At 37.1% G+C, this 25,469-nt stretch overlaps 1 protein-coding gene across 4 annotated transcripts in view; it reads right to left on the bottom strand.

Annotated features, from left to right (window-relative positions):
* GSK3B (glycogen synthase kinase 3 beta) overlaps positions 1-25,469 on the bottom strand; it is a 272,442-nt gene that overhangs the window by 124,905 nt on the left and 122,068 nt on the right. The gene's annotated exons all lie outside the window — the stretch shown is intronic.

Raw genomic sequence — 25,469 nt, forward strand, 5'->3', positions numbered from 1 at the left:
AAAGGAAACACATAAAAATATATTTTTAAAGGATAACAGCTATTCATCATATTGAACAAGATGCTTCTGAAATAACATTAAGCACTAAAATTAGCAAGCTATAGATATGCTACTAAAAAGTGTGATCTGTAGACTGGTTCTCATCTGCAAAATATTTGTTACTAGTCCATGAACTATCTGTTACTGCTCTCCAATAAGACAAATACAGAAATTGAGAGTGTTTAGAGCTTTTATAACAATGAGAGAATAAATTGATATCTAAGAATATGGTAATAAGAATTAGGATCCATATTTTGTATTTTTAAAAATTTCATCTTTCTAGCAATTCATTTGTATATTTCACAAAAACAACAGTCTCCCATGAATTCAAAACTGTAAGAACTGTTACTTTACCACAAATAGCTTGACCTTATTGTTTTCTAAGATGCAGTGAAAAAAAAAAACTGAGCATCAACTCCATGAAAAGAGCTCAGTTGCTAAGTTTTAGAAAAAGTGAATGCAGAGCGAAACTCCATCTCAAAAAAAAAAAAGAAAGAAAAGAAAAGAAATTATACAGTCCTGATAGATTTGTAGACCACACAAAACTATTTTCCCTTTGGGAAGTTTCAAAGTTATGTTCATTCTTCAAAAAAAGAAATCACTAAATAATATGATGATTTCTTAATACCACAGACTTCGCAGCAGTAAATCTGACTAGACTGTACATTAACAAAGAGGTTATTATAGTCCAACAATATACTTGACTGTCAGAAATCCACTTAATGAAGGACAAATTACATAACACACACAAGCAATACCAAAATGCCAGCTTTCTAGCCAAAAAAATAAAGCTTTAGTTAAAGTAATGATTTAGAAGAGCTAGAAAACATAAAGTATACACCTGAGAATCTGGAAAGGAAATGGTGTTACGGTCAGAAAAGAGGCCAAGAAGGATGGGGATGAGGATGCGTTGGGACCAAAGAACCAGATAAAGATAGCTATCCTAGAATAGGAAGGGTAGGATGGTTTCTAGTTCTTAGAAGATGAGAGCAGAAGTGAATGTTCCTTTAAACTGACCTTTCGGAGTTGGGCTTATGTGTACAATGGTATTTAAAATCCTTTTATAAGATATCAATCTTTCATTCCATTACTTGTTAGTAAAAGTAACGGAAACAGAAAGTCAGAAAGTAAACAGAAAATAAGTCAGAAAGTACAGTACAATTACTTTAACAAATAACTGACAAAAGACTCTTAAGTGTTGACTAGTACAGAGAGAGGAACACAGAAAACTACCAACTTCAAAATTGTGTCCATTTCCATCCCAAATTGAAGCTATTTCTGGAAGTATTTCTATACTTTGTTTGTTTGTTTGTTTGTTTGTTTGTTTGAGACAGAGTTTCACTCTTGTTACCCAGGCTGGAGTGCAATGGCGTGATCTCGGCTCATTGCAACCTTTGCCTCCTGGCTTCAAGCGATTCTCCTGCCTCAGCCTCCTGAGTAGCTGGGATTACAGGCGCCTGCCACCACGCCCAGCTAATTATTTTAATATTTTTAGTAGAGACAGGGTTTCACCATGTTGGCCAGGCTGGTCTTGAACTCCTGACCTCAGACAATCCACCTGCCTCAGCCTCCCAAAGTGCTGGGATTACAGGCGTGAGCCACAGCGCCCAGCCTCTATACTTTGTTAATTCACATTTAGGTAGCTGGCTTTGAGGGAGAACTGCTAGTAAATCAATACTCATTCCTCTCATAACATACAGCTATTAAGACTGATTTTTTTAACATAGCCAACTATGTTAAAATAAGTTATTTATTTTTCCAGACTCACTAACCAAGGTAACAGAGTATTAAATTCCCAGATAAGAGAAGTTGATAAGATTGTGCATAATACTTTTGATCAAAAAGAATGCATAAGTGAAGCAAGAACAAGGATGTAAGTATTCATCTACATTTACTCTTCCTATTGTGTTGCTTTAAAAATGTCTTATTTTAGATAAGGAAGTTAGAGAAAATCTCATGAAACAGGTAAGATATGAACACAAGCCTGAATGATATGAAGGTAAGAACCATGTGAAGATCTGAGGAAACAGCACTGTGGTTATAAGGAACTGCAAATGTAAAAACCTAGTAGTGGTGGGCTTGGCATATTCAAGAAATAGCCAGAAAGATAATACGGCTGCATCATTCTGAGTAAGGACAGAAAGGTGGGAGTTAAGTTCAGAGAGGTAGGAGTTATGTTCAGAGAGGTAGGCAGGCACAAGATCATATAAACCTTCATCAAACATGGTAAGAAACTGAATTTCACTCTAAATGTAAAGGGAAGCTAATGGAGGTTTTGACCGGGAAAGTGATACAATCAGATTTACCTTTCAGAAAAGCATTCTATCATTTGAACCCAGGAGGTGGAGGCTGCAGTGAGCTGTGATCACGCCACAGCACTGGGCAACAGAGCAAGACTCCGTCTCAAAAAAAAAAAAAAAAGCATTCTAAAAATTTAAGAGAATAAATTTGAAGGAAAAAGTAGATCAAGAGTTCTGTTTTTTATCTATTAAGTTTTTTTTAACCTATTAAGTTTTTATCTATTAAGTTTGAAATCCTTATACGACATTCACGTGAGGTCAGGGTAGAAGCTAAGGCTGGAAAAATGCATTTGGGAGTCATCTAAATAAAGAAGATTTAAAGCAAGGGTACCTAATGATATCACCTACGGAAGAAGTTCATACAGAAAAAAAATTCATGAAATGAAAAATAGAGGACAGAGTGGAGTAGTTAATAAAGCAGGAAGAAAAATAAGAAAGAATGTTATCTTAGAAGCCACGTTAAAAAATTTTTAGAAAAACTGAGTGATGATTTATGTCAAAAGCTACTGAAAGATGCATTAAGTGAAGCAAGTATAAGGACCTAAATATTCATCTATGTTTACTCTTCTGTTCCTATTGTGTTACTTTAGAAATATCTACATTTTACATAAGGAAGCCGGAGAAAACCTTATGAAGGAGGTTAAGATATGAACATCAACCTGGATGATATAAAGGTAAGAACCATGTGAAGATCTAGGGAAGATGGTTACAGGGAACTGCAAATGTAAAAACTCAGTGGTGGGCTTGGCATATTCCAGAAATAGGCAGAAGGATAATGCCTAGATAAACACAGGAAAATGACAATTGCTATGACAAATGCAAGATGTTGGTGACTCTTACAAGAATGGTTTCAGTAGAACAATGGTGAAAAAAACTGACTAGATTGAATTAAAGTGGGTGTAGGGGACACAGGGTCCTAAGGGGTTAGAAAGTTTGAGGAGAGATTTCCAGGTACAGCAGAATGATGACAGTAGCAAATCTACTCCCCCACAATACTTATAAAACTGAAGTACACTGAAGAAAACAATCACTTCAGGGCTCTGGAAACTGAGCAAAGGCAACAACAAATTGAGAAGCATTTATTCTTGAAAAGCTGCTAGATATGACAGAACAGTAGAGGAAAATGGCCTTCTTTGCCAAGCGATGCTACCATCCCCCTACAACCACCCAACTCAATCAGTGAGGCAGTTTTCCCAGGGCAGTGTTGGCAGTGAAAACCAGAGGGCTATGGTCATTTAGGATAGAGAGCAAAAACCCATGCCTAGTAGCACTGGCAATAAAAATAGCAAATTTGGAAGGACAGAAAGGGGAAAGGCCCATAGCTCTGCTAAAATGAGAATGTAGTCCCAGTTGGAGAAAATGACAGACTAGAAGGACACCCAGAAATGTAATAAGGGGATACTGGAAATGAGAGAGGCACAGAGGGCCTAAATTAGCTCCCCACACATAACTGTCTGACAGGCAGTGCACATATGGGGGCGGAGGGAGGCTCAACAGAGCCCCGGAGAAAGTAAAAGCCAAGGCTAATGTGAAAAATGTCAGAATTTTGAATATACTTCCCAACTCACATATAGGATCATCAAAAAATGCTGAAAGTGGCTGGGTGCAGTGGCTCACGCCTGTAATCCCACCACTTTGGGAGGTTCAGGTGGGCAGATCACCTGAGGACAGGAGTTCAAGACCAGCCTGACCAGCATGGTGAAACCCAGTCTCTACTAAAAATACAAAATTAGCCGGGCTTGGTGGCACATGCCTGTAATCCCAGATACTCGGGAGGCTGAAGCAGGAGAACTGCTTGAACCCAGGAGGTGGAGCCTGCAGTAAGCTGAGATCATGCCAGTGCACTCCAGCCTAGAAAACAAGCCAGAATCTGTCTCAAAAAAATTCAGAACCTAGCATTGCTACAATATATTATATAATATGTTCAATTGAAAAAAACATTGTGAGACATGCAAACTACAGGAAAGGTTGACCTATAATCAGGTTAAAAAAAAGTAGTCAACAGAAATTAACTCCTGGTGGGCAAAGCTGTTGGATTTAGCAGATAAAGAATACAAAGCAGCTATTATAATTTATAATTAAGTTCAAAAAATTAAGGGAAACCATATTTTAAAAATTAAAGAAAAATGACAATTACACAACACAGAGAATCTCAATAAAGAAATGCTAACTTTTAAAACATGAGAATTAACTAGAGTTGAAACACATTATAACAAAAATGAGATTCACTATGTCCTCAAGAAAATATTTGAGATGGCATTAAAAAAAAAACCCAGTGAACTTGAAGAAATAGAGATTGTCCAAAAGAAAGAACAGAGAGGGAAAAAATACTGCAGAAAAATAAACAGAGCCTCAGAGACCTCTGGGATAACATCACACATATCAACATATGTGTAAAAGCAGAACTGGAAAAAGAGAAAGGAGAAAAAAATGTTAGAAGAAATAATGGCTGAACATTCCCCAAATTTGCTGAAAACCACTAATCTATCAAACCGTGAAGATCAATGAACCGGCCAGGCACGGTGGCTCACGTCTATAATCCCAACACTTTGGGAGGCCGAGGCGGGTGGATTACCTGAGGTCAGGAGTTCAAGACCAGCCTGGCCAACATGGTGAAACCCCGTCTCTACTAAAAATACAAAAATTAGCCGGGTGTGGTGGCACACCCCTGTAATCCCAGCGACTCGGGAGGCGGAGGCAGGAGAATTGCTTGAGCCCGGGAGGCAGAGGTTGCAGTGAGTCGAGATCGTGCCACCGCACTCCAGCCTGGCTGACAGAGAGAGACTCTGTCTCAAAAAAAAAAAAAAAAGAAAGAAAAGAAAAAAAAATTATCAATGAACCCAAAATATGATAAACACAGGGATCAACATCTAAGCATTTCACATTTAAACAGTTTGAAGCCACCAAAAAAAAAACATGAGAGGAGCAACAGAGAAATCACTCATCACATACATGGGAAAAACAATACAATTAATAGCCGACTAATCATCAGGAAAAAACGGAAGCTAGAAGGCAGTAACAAAAAATAAAAAAAAAAACTATCAACTAAGAATTCTATTTACTGCAAAAGTATTCTTCAAACAAGAAAGGAAGAATAAAGACATCCTCACACTTAAAAAAAAAGATGGAGAATAAGTTGAAATACTTGAACAAGTACCTTGAGCTAAAAGAAAATGACACCACATGTTAACTGGAATTCACAAAAACAAGTGAGGACCACCACATATATTAAATATAAATGAGAAAATATAAAAGACTATAAATATATTTTTATTTCCTCTTAATTTCATTAAAAGAATATGATAACAGTTGGGTTTATAACGTAAATAAATGTAATATATAAGGCAATAACAGCAAAAAGGAGGGGGAGAAAACAGTTATAATGGAGCAAAAGTGCTATATTTTACAGAAATTAGGTCAGTATTAACCTAAAGTTAATGGTGATAAATTGGAATGTAAACTGTAATTCTTAGAGCAACCACTAAGAAAATAATTTAATGTTAAAAATCAACAGCAGACTTAAGACGATACACTAAAAAATATTTGTTCAACACAAAAGAAGATAGTAACGAAGAATGGAAGAACAAATATAACATGAGAGATATAGAAAACAAAGAGCAAAATGGCACATGTAATTCCAGCTACATCACACACTACATAAAATGTGAAAGAACTAAGCATACAATCAAAAGGCTATATAAAAAGAAAGCTGCAACTATAATCTATCCCTAGGAATTAATACTTTAGATTCAAAGACACAAACAACTTAAAAGTAAAAGGATGAAAAATGATATACAATACAAACAGTAACCAAGAGAGATGGAGCAGTACATGTTGGCAGAGACAGACAGAGAGAGAGACCCACTGCCTACAAGATAAAGTCTAAATCACTTTATAATCTGGCCTCTCCTTTTCAGTTTAGTCTTCCACTCATGACCAATGTGAATTCTATATTATCGCTAGATGCTACTTCTCACTCTTCCTGAATATATTGTTTCATTCCCAATTCTAAACCAATTATATTCCCAATTCTATTACATTTACCATCACATTACCATCAGTGGAATGTGCTGACTCTCTCTCCAACCTACACACATTCTAAGCCCACCCTTTAAGTTCCTATTTAACTTTTACCTTTCTAACGAGGCCATCACCAATCTCTCCCTGCAGCACTTACAAATATTTTGAAATTTACTATATGTTCTCTTGGTTTTATTTTTACAACTACAGTTCACTGATGTTATATAAACCGGATACTTTTCAAAAGTAGCTTATAGAAATCAGATATTATAGTCACTATACAGACACAGACATACACTCACAAACCCTGCCCAACCAACATACTATAAGTGTTTTAAGAACATCTTTCTGTATTACTCTCAGAGTTCTCAGAGCAGGTTACTTTGTCTTTAACAAAGTAATTTCCCAGCTTCTGTAATTTCTTCTACTTTCCAACTTGGTGTTATTTTCCAAACTATGGGCACCAGCCAATCAGCACTGAGAAGGAAGTGTGGAAGGAGAATAGAATAGAATAGAATAGAATAGAATAGAATAGAATAGAATAGAATAGAATAGAATAGAATAGAATAGAATAGAATAAACAGAACAGCATAGCATAAAATAGAATGGAGGAATAAGAATAGAATAGAATGGAATAGAATATCACTTTACATACAGTAAGGGTTTTTTTCATGAAACTTGTAATTATTTTTCTGTGCATCCGGCTGCAATGTTAAAATGCATGTCTTACTTTAAGGTCATAGTTAGAAATTTTAAATTGTGGTAACTGACTTGCCTGTAAAGGCATCTTTTTTCAAATAGAAAAGACAAAAGAATACACGTAAACAAGATTCTTACTAATCATTCTCAACTTATTTATAAAACAAAATGACTACCCAAGATGGAATAAGCATAATATCAGTATTTAAAAAGTCTAAATGGCACATTTAAAGGAAAACTGATTCTTTTGTTTTAACCAATACTCATTAACATATATCCACCTCTAGAGTAGACATGGAGGCTTTTATTCATTTTTACAATATCTGACATCTCATGCTTTAAAAAGAGAGAGAAAAGAGAAAGAAAAACTTCTGGAAGCTAAAAGCACAGACTGAAAAAGTTCCAGAAGGCTATATTTTTGTACCATTACATAAAGTTTAATAAAGGAAAAGTAAACTTTTAGGTGAAGAAACAACCAGCAAGCTTAATATTGTGGGTGTATGATGGGCAGCATGTGGTTATCATCTTTTCTGCTTCATCAAAGTTTGTTCTGTTGGGAGATCTTCCCCCATGATAGAAAGTTCTACTTTCATAAAATCTAGTAAAATAGGACTCATTTCCAATGTTTTGCTTAAAGAATATTTTCCCAAAGTACACCTTCTGCAAAAAAAATGAAGGTTATCCAAAGTTGCATTATCCATCCTTAGTCATCATAAGACTCAAAAAGTATTTAATTCATCTCTAAATCTTTGATTTCACAGTAAATTCAGTTGCCCTAAAAGAACCAACAGCTAAAAAAAAAAAAAAAAACACAAAAAAACTTAACCCCATTTGCACAAGTATATTTTTAATTGATACATGATATTTTACTATTTATGAGGTACATGGATATTTTGTTCCATGCATAGAACATGTAATGATCATATTTTGAAGCCAACTATGTGTCAGAACTGGGGGCCCTGAGAATACAAAAATTTACAATCTTTAAATGTTTTACAGTCTAATGGGTGAGCAAACCAACAACTATAACACAATGTGATTAAGTTGAGCTCATTTAAAAAGTGCTATAGATACTTGGGGACAGGAGCTAAGAAAAATTTGCTTATTAATTTGTAAAATTCTGGAATGGGGTCAGGTGGAAAGTCTTAAATACAGCGCTAAATATTACAAGGCATAAAGAACCACTGATTGGTTTTTTTTGCTTTTGTTTTTGTTGTTGTTGTTGTTGTTTTGAGACAGAGTCTCACTCTGTCACCCAAGCTGGAGTGCAGTGGCATGATCTCAAATCACTGCAACCTCCGCCTCCTGGGTTCAAGCGATTCTCCTGCCTCACCCTCCTGAATAGCTGAGATTACAGGCGCCTGCCACCACGCCTGGCTAATTTTGTATTTTTAGTAGAGATGGGTTTTCATCATGTTGGCCAGGCTGGTCTCGAACTCCTGACCTCTGGTGATCCGCCTACCTTGGCCTCCCAAAGTGCTGGGATTACAGGTGTGAGCCACCTCACCCGGCCCACTAATGTGTTTTACACAAGATATTTGTTTTAGGAAGATTGCTATGAAAAAAAATGTTACAAAGGTGGCGGCGGATAAAACTAGGATCTACACTAGTAAAAACAGAGAAAAACAAATGGAAGAAAATGGGTCTACAACAGTAGTGATCACCTACTGCTATTGAATTAGTAAATAGAAGGAGGGAGGTGACAACTATCAGGCTTCTCACTCACATGACTATGAACACGGTACAGTTCAGTGGCCGGGGAAGCTGTTTTGGAAGCAGAAAGAAATGAGTTCAATTTGGGACACGTTCATTTTGAAACGACTTAGGGACACTGAAGCAGATGAAAAGGTCCAGAAAGCAATACCGTATGTTCTTCTTATCCTCAAGGAGGTGTGGGTGGTTCAGAAGCCATAGGAGAGTATATATTATTGCCTATACAGGTTGAATACACATTATCTGAAATGCCTGGGACCAAAAGTGTTTCAGACTTCAGACTTCTTTTGGATTTAGTATTATCTTTACCCATTAAGCCTTCCTAATCTGAAAATCCAAAATTCAAAATGCTCCAATGAGCACTCCCTTTAAGCATCGTGTTGGTGCTCAAAAAGTTTTAAATTTCAGAGCATTTCAAATTTTGGATTTTTGGTTTCAAGATGCTCAACCTATAAAATAAGAAAAAAAGTGATCAAACTCCCCAGCAGCAGAAAGTCTATAAAGGACACTAAAAAGAAATTAGTCAGAAAGTAGAACCTAGACAGTGGAGTAACGTAAGCCTTAAGAAAGGTGAGCTATTCAAGAAAAGATTCTGGAGAATATCATCATTTAAGCAGACAGAAGAAAAGGAATCAATACAAGAGACAGAGTGAGAAAAGCTCTAAGAGATGAGCCACAAAAATAATACCCTTGAACAGGGGCAAATAAACATTTTCTATAAAGGACCAGACACTAAATTCTTCAGGTTTATTCAACTCTGTAGTTGTAGGGGAAAAGCAGTCAGACAATATTTATAAGAATGAATGTGGCTGTCTGTTTACAACAATATATGTAAGAATTAACGTGGCTGTTTGTTATAAATTTTATTTACAAACACAGGTGGCTGGTTCACTGTTTGCCAATCCCTGCACCACAAGGCAAGAAAGGAAAGTTCCTTACCTTCAATCTCAATTTTGTACTTAGTACATATACATAGTGGACTTTCTATATTGATTTAGGGAATAATGTTCTGGAAATTTATGATATTTTCCTTTTACATAACTATAATTAGTGTGTAAGTTAAAATTTTAAATTATAGTTATAAAATAACATACTGCCTAGGTAGGCTTAACATGTTCTGTAACAAAACCCCAATTTTATAGAAACAATAAAAAGGACTCATGTATGCTACTTTTCCCAATCAGTTACACAGACCACTTGCCCAGCACAGAAAGGGAAATGGAAGAGAAACAACACAAAGGATGCCTGCATGAACTAAGGGAATAACGGACTTTTATATCCTGACAAGTAATATGACTACTAAAGTAGATATAAACCAGGTTCTTGAATACTTAGTTTTCGGAAGCCCTAGCATGTAAGTCAATGCCAGCTTAAGTGTGTATTCCTTTAACCCTGTATCTTTGAGAGCCAATAACACAACAGCATATTATTATTAACAATAGCAATGATGGCACCAACAACTACAGAACACAAAGAATTTACTATGAGCTGACCACTCTGTTAAGAGCTGTATCTTCACAACTTCAATCCTCTCCACAAACCTATCAAGTAAGCAACATTATGATCCCCACTTAAGAGCAGGTGTAGGCATAGAGAGGTTAAGAAATTTGGTAGCAAACAGCACAGGCAAGATTTAAACCAGGTGTGTCAGATTCCATGCTCTATCACAATGAAATGTAACTCAATTCCATTTATTACTATGTGCTTGAAAATACAATGACAATAAAGGAGGACCTCAGTATTGAAAGAGCTTATAATTCAAAATAAGACAAGTATACAAGTAGGCAAATAAAGATACTGATACGGTTTGGCTCCACGTCCCCACCCAAATCTCATCTCGAACTGTAATCCCCACGTGCTGAGGCGAGGACCTATACCCCCCCAAGTGTCAAGGGAGGGAAGTGACTGGGAGAGATGGTTTCCCCCATGCTGCTCTCCTAATAGTGAGTGAATTCTCACAAGATTTGATGGTTTTATAAATGTTAGTTTCTCCTGCATGATGACTCTCTCTCCCACCACCTTGTGAAGAAGGTGCCTGCTTTCTTTCCCTTTCGCCATGACTGTAAATTTCCTAAGGCCTCCCCAGCCATGCGGAACTGTGAGCCAATTAAACTTCTTTCCTTTATAAATTACCCAGTCTCAAGGAGTATCCTTACAGCAGTGTGAGAATGGACTAACACAGATGCCATACAACAGAAAATGTTAAGTGCCACTAGAGTTATCGAAAAAGGGGTGGGTGGGTGTGGCAGCTCATGCCTGTAATCCCAGCACTTTGGGAGGCTAAGGAAGGAGGATCACTTGGGCCCAGGAGTTCAAGACCAGCCTGACAACACAGGGAGATTGCATCTCTACAAAAAATAAAAATAAATTAGCTGGGCATGGTGATGCACACCTGTGTTCCTAGCTACTCGGGAGACTGAGGTGGGAGGATCACTTTAACCAGGGAGGTCAAGGCTACAGTGAGCTATGATTGTGACACTGCACTTCAGCCTGGGTAACAGGGTGAGACCCTGTCTCTCCCTCGACCCTGGAAGAAAAAAAAAGGATGGAGAATTCTAAAAACAGAAAGAATACTTCCAACTAGGAAGATTAAAAAGATTTTTCATGAAAAGAGTGTTCACTTTTTTCATGAAAAGAGTGTTCACTTTTTTCATGAAAAGAGTGTTAAGTTGGAGCTTAACAGGTAGAATTCAACTTGTCTCTTAGACCATTTGCTTTCTGAATACAGAAACTAAAACTCGAAAATTCTCCTTACTCAGGAGAAACTAGAAACGGGGGCATCAGCCTATATATCCCCTGGAATACAACACAACTAAAACCTCTGGTTACTGTGCAGAATATGCCTTTGTGCTACAACTAAGCTTTACACAAAAAATGACCGGTTGACTCCCTCTCTCCTTGAAATGTTTTCTCCAATTACTTTCCAGGACACTAAATTATCTTGCTTTTTAATCCTTCCTCATTGGCCAAATTTGCAGTTTTCTTTGCTAGTTCTTCATAATCTCCCTATTTTTTAAACACTGAAGTAGCCAGAACTTAGTCTCTCACCTCTTTCAGCTGCCTCTATCACCTCTTCCAGTCTCAGGGCTTTAAAGGCTGATCAGACTCCCAATTGTATATCTCTAGACCAGACCACCCCTGTGAATTCCAAAATCTTTTAACCAACTGCTTATGTGACAATTTTTCTGTGTCTAATATACATCAACTTGACATGTTATAAGTAAAATTTTTCATCTCCTTTAAACATGCTCTACTCATAGCTTTCCCCATGTCAGCTGTTGGCAACTCCACTCCTCTAGTTGCCCAGGTCAAAAACCATGAAGTCTTGATTCCTCTTTCTCTCTGACCTCTTTTTTTTTTTTTTTTTTTTTTTTTTTTTTTTTTTTTTTTTTAAAGACAGAGCCTCACTCTGTCGCCCAGGCTGGAGTGCAGTGGCATGATCTCGGCTCACTGCAACCTCTGTCTCCCAGGTTCAAGTGATTCTCCTGCCTCAGCCTCCTGAGTAGCTGGGATTACAGGCGTGTACCACCATGCCCAGCTAATTTTTTTGTATTTTTAGTAGAGATGGGGTTTCACCATGTTGGCCAGGCTGGTCTTGAACTCGTGACCTCAAATGATCCTCCAACCTCAGCCTCCCTAAGTGCTATTATTAGCAATAACAATTATTGTTCCCAAAGTGCTAGGATTACAGGCATGAGACTGCGCCCGGCTTGACCTCACATTAATCTGTCAAGAAATCCTGTTGACTCAACCTTCAAAATTTACCCAGGATCCCAGCAATTGCACTCTTGGGCATATGTTTTATAGAAATAGAAATTTACGTTCACATTAAAACCGGCACATGAATGTTCAAAGCAGCTTTATTTAGAATAGCCCCCAGATGTCGCTCACTGAGTGAATAAACAAACTGTAGTATATCCATACCATGGAATATTACTCAGCAATAAAAAAGAAACAATTATTGATCCATGCAACAACATGGTTGCATCCCCAGAAACCTATGCTGAGACAAAAAAAAAAAAAAAAGCTAGCCCAAAAGGTTACATACTGGATATGATTCCATTTTTATAACCTTCTTGAAAGAAAAAAAGTTTGGAAATGGTAAACAGATTAGTGGTTACTGCCAGGGGTTACACTGGTTGTTAGGGGTGGAGGAATGGCAGGGAGAGAAGTCAATGTGGTTATAAAAGGGCAGTAAGAGGATACTTGTGATGTTCTGTATCTTGACTATCATGGTCTATACACAAACCTATGCATGTAATAAAAAAAAATAGAAAGAAATATATACACATACAGCTCTCCAAAGTAGTACAAGAGAATCTGAGGAAATTTGAATAAAATCAATGGATTCTATCAATGCCAATATCCTAATTGTGATAATGTACTATAATTTTGCAAGATGTGATCATTGAGGGAAAGTGGGTAAAGAGTTTTACCCATGTGGGATTTCTCTACTTTGCTTTACAACTGCATAAATATCTGAATATCAGCCCCCCTCACATACTTCAGGTATTTCCTCAAATGCTACATACTTTCTCACACTATTTAAAATTGCAACCTCAACATTTACTCTCAGCATTCCTTAAACCCCTTCATTACCTCAATCTTCTCCAGAGTAACAATCATCTAATACATTATATCTATTTTGCATATTTATTCATTATTGTCCATCCCTCCCTACTATAAGCTTTAAAATGACATAGTTTTGTTGTCTGTTTTGTTTATTGTTGTATGTCTAGAATCTAGAACAATGTCCAGCCCATATCAACTCAATAATCTATTGTTGAACATGTATTTACACTGATGATATAAAATAACACCCCTACTGACAAAAAGAGATACGTTAATACATATCAATACATTTCATTGTAAGAAGTGTCACTACCAGTCAGAAAAATAAAGGAGTTAGAAAAACTTTATTCCCAAGTCACGAGCCCCCACCCCTCAAAACACATGTAAAGGACTACTTCCCATTCCTGAGAATAGAGCTGTGATGTACCACTCTCTCTAATCCCTCTCCAGCTAATCTCTCCAAAGGTTAAAAACTGATCAAGAGCCCTATCCTCACAGGGCCAGGCTTGAAAATACCATTCTTCAGCCAAGCTCTGGCTCACCAAAGATTGTGTATATATAACAACAGCACTAATCTCTTCCTCATTGTTGGTGCATTAAAAGTGATGAGAAAAACAGGCTGGGCGCAGTGGCTCACACCTGTAATCCCAGCACTTTGGGAGGCCAAGGCAGGCAGATCACTTAAGGCCAGGAGTTCAAGACCAGCCTGGCCAACATGGTGAAACTCCGTCTCTACTAAAAATACAAAAATTAGCCAGGGGTGGTGGCACACACCTATAGTCCCAGTTACTCAGGAGGCTTAGGCACAAGAATCGCTTGAACCCAAAAGGCAGAAGTTGCAGTGAGCTGAGATTGGGCCACTGCACTCAGCCTGGGTGACAGAGCAAGACTCTGTCTCACAAACAAAAAAAAAAGGAAAAAGCACTTGACAAAATTCACCCCCCTTTCATTACAAAAACCATCAACAAATCAGATATAGAAGGAACTTACCTCAACAAAATAAAAGTTATAAAATCAGTCACTGACTTGATGGTTCAACTTAAAAATTTTCAACCTTACAATGGTGTTTTCAGCTGTGTACATTAATGATGAGTACCCATATAGTATTCAATAAATTACATGAGATATTCAACACTTTATTATAGAATAGGCTATGCGTTACATGACTTTGTCCACCTGCAGGCCAACATAGGTGTTCTGAGCACGTTTAAGGTAAGCTAGGCTAAGCTATAATGTACTACAGATGAGGTGCATTAAATGTATTTTTGACTTAATGACATTTTTAACTTACAATGAGTTTATCTGGATGTAACTTCATTTTAGGTCATGGAGCATGTGTATATGAAAAGCCCATAACTGCTGGGCATGGTGGCCCACCCCTGTAATCTCAGCACTTTGGGAGGCTGAGGCAGGTGGATCACCTGAGGTCGGGAGTTCGAGACCAGCCTGACCAACATGGAGAAACCCTGTCTCTAGTAAAAATACAAAATTAGCCAAGCGTGGTGGTGCATACCTGTAATCCCAGCTACTCAGGAGGCTGAGGCAGGAGAATCGCTTGAACCTGGGAGGCAGAGGTTGCAATGAGCCAAGATTGTGCCATTGCACTCCAGCCTGGGCAACAAGAGTGAAACTCTGTCTCAAAACAAAAAACAAAAACAAAAAAACAAAAAAAGCCTATAAATAACACATCATACACAACAGTGAAAAACAGAAAACTTTTCCTCTAAGATTATGAACAATTAGGCAAGAATGCCCACTCTTGCCATCTATTCAACATAGTACTGTAAGTCCTAGCCAGAGTAATTAGGCAAGAAAAAGAAATAAAAGGCATCTAAATTGGAAAAAAAAAAAGAAAATTATTTGTTTGCATATGAAATAGGTAGAAAATCCTAGACCATGCACACACACAAAACTGTTAGAATAAATTCAGTCAAGTTGCAGGACACAAAATCAACATTTAAAAAATCGGTTGCAATTCTATATACCAGCAGTCCTCAACCTTTTTGGCACAAGGGACCAGTTCCATAGAAGACTATTTTTCCACGGACCGGTGAGGGGCTGGTGGGAAGGTTTCAGGATGAAACTGTTCTACCTCATAAGGAGTGTGCAACCTAAATCCCTCGCATGTGGATGTCACAATAGGGTTCATGTTCCTATGTGAATCTAATGCTGCTGCTGATCTGACAGGAGGTGGAGCTCAGGCAGTAATGCTCACTGGCCTGGTGCTCATCTGTTGCTGTGTGGCCTGGTTCCTAACAGGCCATGCACCACACTGGTCCGCAGCCTGAGGGTTGGGGGCCCCTGTTATACACCAACAACAAACTATCCAAAAAAAAGTTTAAGAAAGCAATCACATTTACAACAGCAACAAACAGAATACTTAGGAATTAACTTAACCAAGGAGGTGAAAGACTTGTACACTAAAAATTATAAAACGCTAATGAAAGAAATTAAGGCAGATACAAATAGATGGAAAACCATCCTGTGTTCATGGATTAAATTAATATTGTTAAAATGTCCATATTATCCAAAGCCATCTATAGATTCAGCACAACCCCTATCAAAATCCTAAAGACATTTTTTACATAATTTATTTTAATCTTAAAATTTACATAGAATCACAAAAGACCTCAAATATTCAAAGCAATTTTGAGCAAGTATGACAATGTTGGAGGCATCACACTCCTCATTTCAAAATATTTTATAAAACTACAGTAATCAAAACAGTATGATACAAGCATATAAAAACAGACATATGAATCCCAGCTACTTGGAAGGCTGAGGTGGGAGATCGCCTGAACCTGGGAGGCAGAGATTGCAGTGAGCTGAAATTATGCCACGGCACTCCAGCCTAGGCAACAGAGTAGAGACTGTGTCTTCTTCCCCACAAAAAAAAAAAAGAAAGAAAGAAAAAAGAAAGAAAAAGAAAAAAAACACATGGACAAATGGAACAGAGCAGAAAATCCAGAAATAAAGTCAATGGATCTTCAACAAAGGTACCAATAATTTACAATGCAGAAAGGACAGTTTTTTCAATAAATCGTGTTGGAAAAACTGGATACCCATATCCAAAAGAATGAAATTGGAACCTTATCTTACACCATACACAAAAATTAACTTAAAATGGATTAAAGATTTAAACATAAGATCTGAAAACGTAGAACCCTTTGAAGAAATCATCAGAGAAAACCTTCTTGACACTGTTCTTGTCAATAATTTCTTGGATAACAGGCAACAAAAGCCAAAAATAGACAAGTGGGACTATATCAAACTAAAAAGCTTCTACACAGCAAAAGAAACAATCAATTCCATCCTATGGAATGGAAGAAAATATTTGCAAACCAAATGTCTGACAAGGAGTTAATTTCAGAAAATATAACAAACTCCTATAACTCAACAGCAAAAAATGAGATGAATAAAAAATAAGCAAAGGACTGGAATAGACAAAGAAGACATACATACGACCAACAGGCATATTCAAAAAGACCATATGATCCAACAATCCCACTTCTGGGTAAACATCCAAAAGAATTGCAATTAGGGTCTCAAAAAGATACCTGCACTCCCACATTCATTGCAGCATTATTCACAATAGCAAAGATGGGAAAACCCAGATGAATTGATAAGAAAAATGTGGTATATACATACAATAGAATAAATATTACAAGTTTTTTTAAAAAGAAGGAAATCTTACCACTTGTGACAACACAGATGAACCTGGAAAATACGCTATGCTAAGCAAAATAAGTTAGTCACAGAAGGAGAAATACTGCATTATTTTTCATAACAAGGAATCAAACCTATATAAGTAGACAATAGAATGGTGGTTACTAGGAGACAGGGGAGGAAGATATGGAGAGTTGTTGTTCAACGGTATAAAGTTAGTTATACAAGATAAGTAAGTTACAGAGATATGCTTTCCAACATAGGGCCTATAATTAACAAGGTGAACTTTTGAAAATTTGCTAAGACGGTAAATGTCATGTCAAATATTCTTACCTACCCTCTCAAAAAAATGAAAAACAGTAAGAAAGGGGCATAATGAAACTTTTGGAGGCAATAGATATATGTTTATTATCTTGGCTGTGGTGATGGTAAGATGAGTACACATATTTGTCCAAATGCATTAAATTGCACACATTAATTATATGCAGTTTTTAAATATACCAATTATATCTCAATAAAGCTAGGGAAGGCCGATCTAAAAGCTCATTTTTAACACAGCAAACAAATCAAAAGCAAAATAATTGAATTATAGGTTTTTGTAATATTTTCTTTTTTTTTTTTTTTTTAATTTTTTTTTGAGACAGAGTCTTGCTCTGTTGCCCAGGCTGGAGTGCAGTGGTGTGACCTCAGCTCACTGCAACCTCCACCTCCCGGGTTTAAGCAATTCTCCTGCCTCAGCCTCCCAAATAGCTGGGCTTACAGGCACCTGCCACCAAGTCCAACTAATTTTTGTATTTTTTTTTTTTTTAGTAGAGACGGGGTTTCACCATGTTGGCCAGGCTGGTCTTGAACTCCTGACCTCAAATGATCCACCTGCCTCAGCCTCCCGAAGTGCTGAGACTACAGGTGTTAGCCACTGTGCCCAGCCATTTTTTTTATTTTTATTTTTATAGAGACAAGGTCTCTATAAAAGAGACTAGGTTGCCCAGGCTAGTCTTGAACTCCTGAGCTCAAGCAATCCTCCCGCTTTGGCCTCCCAAAGTGCTGGGATTACAGGCATCAGCCACCATGCCCAGCCTATGCTTTATTTTTCTGATGACACTAAAAAAGAATACTTATCAAATTCTAACAATCTTAAAGAGAGACAAAATAATTTAATATTTTGAATTCTTTGATTTTTGTACCAATTCTGGTCCAAATTCATCGAAAACACTTTCCATCTACCTAGGAAATAAGAAACCCTAGTACTGGTAGATTGTGAAGATTCAAGTGAAAATGTTTTAATATTCTCTTCAGATCAATTTTCATTCATTTATTAAGTGTTCAAAGGACTGAAAATCTGTACCTCACACAGAGTGTCTGCCAAAAATAATTTTAAAAAATTTTAAAGGCATTACCAAGAGTTGGGTAGTAACATGGTCAGTGCCTAGATAAACACTCTCCTCAATAAAGCCCTAGAAATTCAGTTTGGTTGTTATCTATCATAAACAGTTACTATGTTTATAAATCTTGCAGGTTCTCTAAGATTTCATGTGAGCACAATTTTCCGGGGAATCTACAGGAAGATAGTCTATCATATAAATCATGAACTCCCACAGCTGGCACCAAACTAGACAATTCGCTTAACACTTCACATAGACTATAAACTCCTTGATTGCACAGACTGTTCATATGCCTCCTCGTAACCTACACAACATCCAATGTAGTCCTTTGCACACAGTATATACAACCTGAGTTGGCCAGCCTTAGTTCACACTTGATCTTGTAATGCAAAAAGTCAGTGGAGGTTTTTTAACAGAAAGGTGAGGTGAAGTAGCTTATTCAGATAAATCTTGATAGATTATCCCAAGCTAAGAAAGGAAAATTCTAATTTGAAGAGAAAGGAACCCTAATATTTGAATATTTCTTTACAGATTAAAGAAGCTATTTATGTGAGTACTCTCACTTAAGTATGAAAAAACTTAAAATGATTATTAAATATTTCATCCTACATCTTACCAAGAAGAAACAAATTTAGAGAGGTAAAATGACTTCTCCAATTTCTTAAAGGGCTCTCTATTCAGTAACTTGAGAGGATTAGGAAAACAGGAAACCCTAGTACTGATGGAAAAGAGGCACAGGCAAGTACAAGTACCTTCAGGTATTATAATCACCAACCACATTAAGGAATCAGAGAGACTGGCTGGGAGTTAACAGCAAAGTCCTTTTCCAGTAATTTACAGAAAAATAGAAATTAAACCCTAGAGTTCAGGAATAGCTATTACTTCACCACCATTCCCTATCTAGATAGATTTTTTATCTTAGGGTGATCTTTACAAAATGTAACCTATCTTAATATTAAAATAAACTCAGGACAGAGTTTAACATTACATACTGAAAAGATGTCAAAATAATGAAGTACTAGCAAAGAACACACTGCAAAAGAACTTAAGAGGAAAAAAAATCCAAATATAATAGCATCAAAAAGAACACTCAGGAATAAATTTAACAAATGAATGTAAGACTTATACATTGAAAACTCTAAAATCTCATAGAAAGATATAAATAAAGACAATCTATAATCATGGATTGGAAGACTTAATAATGTTAAGATGGCAATATTCCCAAAATTGATCTACAGATCCACTACAATCCTGTTGAAATTACAGCTACCTTTTTTTTTTTAGACGGAGTCTTGCTCTGTTGCCCAGGCTGGAGTGCAGTGGCCTGAACTCAGCTCACTGCAACCTCCACCTCCCGGGTTCAAGCGATTCTCCTGCCTCAGCCTCTGAGTAGCTGGGACTACAGGCGTGTGCCACCATGCCTGGCTAATTTCTGTATTTTTAGTAGAGACGGGGTTTCACTATGTTGGCCAGGCTGGTCTCAAACTCCTGATCTCGTGATATGTCCGCCTCGGCCTCCCAAGGTGCTGGGATTACCGGCGTGAGCCACTGCGCCTGGCCAGCTATCTTTTTTTAAAAAAAAAGATATTGACAAGATAATCCTAAAATTCATATGGAAATTTGTGTGCACTCAGATAGTCAAAATAATCTTGTAAAGAAGAAGTTGGAGGACTCATATTTCATATCTTTTTACAAAGACAAAGTAATCAAGACAGTGTGGTACTGGCATAAGGACATATGTTATCAATCAATGAAAGAGAATTCAGAGTCCAAAAATGTTTATAGCCAACAGATTTTGACAAGGTTGTCAACACAATTCTATAACAAAAGAATAGATTTTTCAACAAATGAAGCTTTGGACAACTGGATATTCAGCTGTAAAGGACTGAAGCTGTACCACTTCTTTTCTTTTCCTTTCTCCCGTCCCATCCCCTCCCCTCCCCTCCTTTTCTTTTCTTTCTCTTTCTTTTCTCTCTCTCTCTCTCTCTCTCCCTCTCTCCCTCCCTCCCTTTCTCTCTTTCTCTCTCTCTCTCTCTCCTTTCTTTCTTGAAAGAGTCTCGCTCTCACCCAGGCTGGAGTGCAGTGGCACAATCTCCACTCACTAGAACCTCTGCCTCCCGGATTCAAGCAATTCTCCTGCCTCAGCCTCCTGAGTAGCTGGGATTACAGGCACGTGCCACCACACCCGGCTAATTTTTTGTATTTTTAGTAGGGACGGGGTTTCACCGTGTTAGCCAGGATGGTCTCAATCTCTTGACCCTGTGATCCTCCCACCTGGGCCTCCCAAAGTGCTGGGATTACAGGCGTGAGCCACCATGTCCAGCCCATTTTTTATTTTTTAATGTTTCATAAAGATAGGGGCTCCCTATGTTGCCCAGGGTGGTCTCAAACTCCTGGCATCAAGTGATCCACCTGCCTTGGCCAAAGTGCTGGGATTACAAGTGTGAGCCACCACACCCAGCCTGGACCACTTCTTTACATCACACAAAGAAATTAACCCAAAACTGGACAAAAACATTATAAAAAAGGAAAACTACTGACCAATCTCTTACAAACACAGATTCAAAAATTAGCAACAAAACATTAGCAAACTGATCCAACAATGTATAAAAATACTTATACATCATGAGCAAGTGACATTTATTCCAGGTATGCAAGGCTGGTTTAACATTTGTCAATTAATGTAATCCATCACATCAACAAGCTAAGGAAGAAAAACAAACTGATCATATATATAGATGCTGAAAAAGCATTTGGTAAAATTCAAATTTACTTCTTCAGCTTGATAAAGTACAATAAAAAACTCTACAGCTAACATCACATTTAATGGTGAGAAAATAGATGCTACAAAGCAAAATTGTATAAGATGCAATATGCCAAAAAAAATAAGGGATGTGAATAGAAAGTATACAGATTGGTATAGAAAAAATAAAACTGTCTTTGCTCGCCAATAACATTACTGCCTGTGAAGAAAACCTCAAGGAATCAACCACAAATAAACAGTTAGAACTAATAAATAATTATAGTAAGGTTGAAGGATACAAAATTTATGTACAAAAGTCAACTGTATTCTCATATATCAGGAACAATTGGCATTAAAATTAAAACATAATAAGCACTCGCAAAAATGAAATGCTTAGGTATAAATCTAACAAAATATGTACAAGATCTATATGATGAGGCCGGGAGTGATGGCTCATGCCTGTAATCCCAGCACTTGGGGAGGCGGAGGTGGGTGGATCACCTGAGGTCAGGAGTTCAAGACAAACCTGGCCAACACAGTGAAACCCCGTTTCTACTAAAAATACAAAAATTAGCCAGGTGTGGTGGCACACGCCTGTAATCCCAGCTACTTGGGAGACTGAGCCAGGAGAATTGCTTGAACCCAGGAGGCGGAGGTTACAGTGAGCCGAGATTGCGCCAACGTACTCCAGCCTGGGTGACAAAGCAAGACTCCTTCTCAAAAAAAAAAAAAAAAAAATCTATATGATGAAAACTATAAAACTGTTACCAAAAAAATTAAGGAAGGTCTAAATAAATGGAAACTTACATCATGTACATGGATAAGAACACTCAATATTAAGATGCCAGTTCTTCCCAACTTGATCTGCAAATTCAATGCAGTATCAATCAGAATCCCAGCAAGTTACACTGCAGATATCAACAAACTGATTCTAAAGTTTATATGGAAAGGCAAAAGATTCAGAATAGTCATCACAGTATTGAACAACAGTCAGCCGACTGACAGTACCTGACTTCAAGGCTTTCTATAAAGCTACAGGAATAAAGACAGCATGGTACTGGTGAAAGAAGAGATTACTGGAACAGTAACAGATGGCCCAGAACTAGCAAACAAATATGGTCAACTAAACTTTCACAAAGGAGCAAAGCAATTTCAATGGAGAAAGGATAGTCTTTTCAACAAGTACAGTAGTCTAAACATTTATCCACGGTTTCATTTTCCGTGGATACATTTTCCACAATTTCAGTTAACCACAGTCCAAAAATAATAAATGGAAAATTCCAGGAATAATGAATGAATTTTAAATTGCCATCGTTCTGAGTAGCGTGGTGAAATCTCATGCCATCCCAGTCCCTCCTACCAGGTCATGAATCATCCCTTCGTCTAGCTTGTCCATACTGAACATGTTACCTGCCCATTCATCACATAGCAGCCCTCTCACAGTTAGCAGATCAACTGCAGGGGTTCCAGTAACCCTTGTGTTACTTATCATAATGGTGCCAAAGCACAAGAGTAGTGACACTGTCATATTATTGTTGTTAATCTCTTACTGTGTTGATTTATAAACTTTACTATAGGTATGTATGTATACAAAAATGCAGTATATACAGGTTTTAGTGCCATCTGCAGTTTCTGGAATTCACTGGGAGTCTTGGAATGTATCCTTCTCAGATAAGGGGCGGGGGAAACAATTCAATCTTTTAAAATGGGTAAAAGATTTGAAGAGAAACTTCACCAAAGACAATATAAGGATGGCAAATAAATGCGAAAAGATATTCAACACTATTAGTCATTTTAAAAATGCAAATTAAAACTACAATGAAATACCACTATACACCTATTAGAATAGCTAAAATTAAAAAGACTGACTAAACCAAGCCTTGGGATACCCTGCTGGTGAGAATAAAAAACAAAAACGATCAGCCGGGCACGGTGGCTCACGCCTGTAATCCTAACACTTTGAGAGGCCAAGGCCGGTGGATCACAAGGTCAGGCGTTTGAGACCAGCCTGGCCAACACAGTGAAACCCCGTCTCTACTAAAATTAAAAAAAAAAAAAAAAAAAATTAGCCGGGCATGGTGGCAGATGCCTGTAATCCCAGCTACTCAGGAGGCTGAGGCAGGAGAATCACTTGAATCTGGGAGGTGGAGGTTGCAGTGAGCTGAGATCGCGCCACTGCACTCCAGCCCGGGCGACAGTGTGAGACTCCATTTCAAAAAAACAAACAAACAAACAAAAAAAACAAAAAATAAAAAACAAAAACAATCATCACTTACTGTTCTGGAGCATCATGAAAACTATTTCTGTAAATATTCTGATAGGCTATATTCTTTTTTGTTGTCTAAATGAAAATATCACTTTACTGTTTTGTAGACTTTTCTTAATAAACAATTAGAATATCTCCCACATTAAGAAGCATATTTTTAAAATAACTGCATAGATTCCACTGTATGATTATATTCTTTTCAGAATAATATCATTAAGGTAAAAGTTTCCATGATATACTGACTTCTCAAAGTTTAATCATTAACTTTCTTATATAAATGACAAATGTCTCCAAAATTCCCCAAATGGATTGAAGTTGAAGCAATCTAGGAAGCTGTAGGTTTTACTTATAGTTTCTCCCCATCCCCATCCAAATTTTAAAACATAAATTTCAAGTATGGGAAGACGAACTTCAGTCAAGATTCAATTTCTGGATTAAAACATCACAAAACTAGAATTTTTAAAAGAAACCAACCATTTTGTAGAATTTTTAAATTTTAAATGTATTAAAACTCCTACAGGTACAGTTTCATTTATACCATAAACATTTACTTATGCTCTAGTAATAATTTGATCATTGCTTTTGATTGGAAGAGTTTTAGGGCAGAATTAGTAAAAGCCCCACAGCTTGCTAACAGAATTTCATTATAGCTTCCATAGTTTTAGTAACTGGCCTTATATATTTGGGTATACATCTCTTCCTAAAAAGTCTGATATAAAACATATTGATACTTAAACTATTTGCAATAAAATTTTTATAAGGCAATTAAAGTTCCCTAATTTCTTTAAAAATTAAACTTATTTTCTTAACAAAGTTCCCTAATTTCTTCCTAGCCTCCAGAACTGTAAGAAATAAAGGAGATGACCTTCCTTCTGGCTTATGGTCAAGTCACTTAGTAGTCTAAGACTACTTTTATAAAACAACTTTACTAAATGTTTAGTTCTCTTAGCAATAATTAACCAATTTAGGTGTCTATATAGATAGCTGTTATACAGGTAAGAGCTAATAACATTTTACCTCTAACAGAAACTTTATGTAAGAAATTTCAAGGTACAACACAATGAGATTCAAATAAGGTATAAGATAGGCATCATAATAAATGAGATTCAAATAAGGTATATGATAGGCATCATAAGAAATCAAGATGGGCTTCATTTCTTATGATTCCTATCCACAGAAAAAGATTTAGAAGGACCTACAAATTCTACAATGAAAAACAGAATTAAGGGGAGGGGAAAAAAGATAATTTTTATCTATTTTGTTTGTTTGTTTGTTTTTTTGAGACGGAGTCTCGCTCTGTAGCCCAGCCTGGGGTACAGTGGTGCGATCTCGGCTCACTGCAAGCTTCGCCTCCCAGGTTCACGCCATCCTCCTGCCTCAGCCTCCCGAGTAGCTGGGACTACAGGTGCCTGCCACGAAGCCCAGCTAATTTTTTGTATTTTTAGTAGAGACGGGGTTTCACCAAATTAGCCGGGATGTTCTCGATCTCCTGACCTCGTGACCCACCTGCCTCGGCCTCCCAAAGTGCTGGAATTACAGGCGTGAGCCACCGCGCCCACCTATTTTTTTCTTTTTACTGTTCTGTGATGTTGATTTTTTAAGCAATTATACCTTTTTGCAATTGTAGGACCTATGAAAAACTAGAAGCTTTCAATTGTTTTGTACCATAATATTTTGTTATTAAAAAACAACAACAAAAAACAGTTCTATAGAAGTTAAAAGAGCCACGTTTGTTACAATTGTTTGTCTAAATAATAGTTTTCCTAGGCTTCTAATTTGACTGATGCTTGTCTGTGGTATAATTTAGAAAAAGATCAGTGGATGCCTGGCTCCTCAGAATTCTACACTTTTCAATATTGAGGAACTACTGCTAATCGTAAAAGCTGCCACTAAGTGAGACCTTACTTTGCGCCAGTCATTGGATTAAGCATTTCACATTCATTACCACATTTAATCATTATATTAACCCTAAGTAGTAAGAATTATTACTACTACTACTACTACATTAGTCTCTCCTTACCCGCACTTTCGCTTTCCACAGTTTCAGTTACCTACAGTCAACCACGGTT

This window comes from Pan troglodytes, chromosome 2, assembly GCF_028858775.2.
Source record: "Pan troglodytes isolate AG18354 chromosome 2, NHGRI_mPanTro3-v2.0_pri, whole genome shotgun sequence".
Lineage (NCBI taxonomy): Eukaryota > Metazoa > Chordata > Mammalia > Primates > Hominidae > Pan > Pan troglodytes.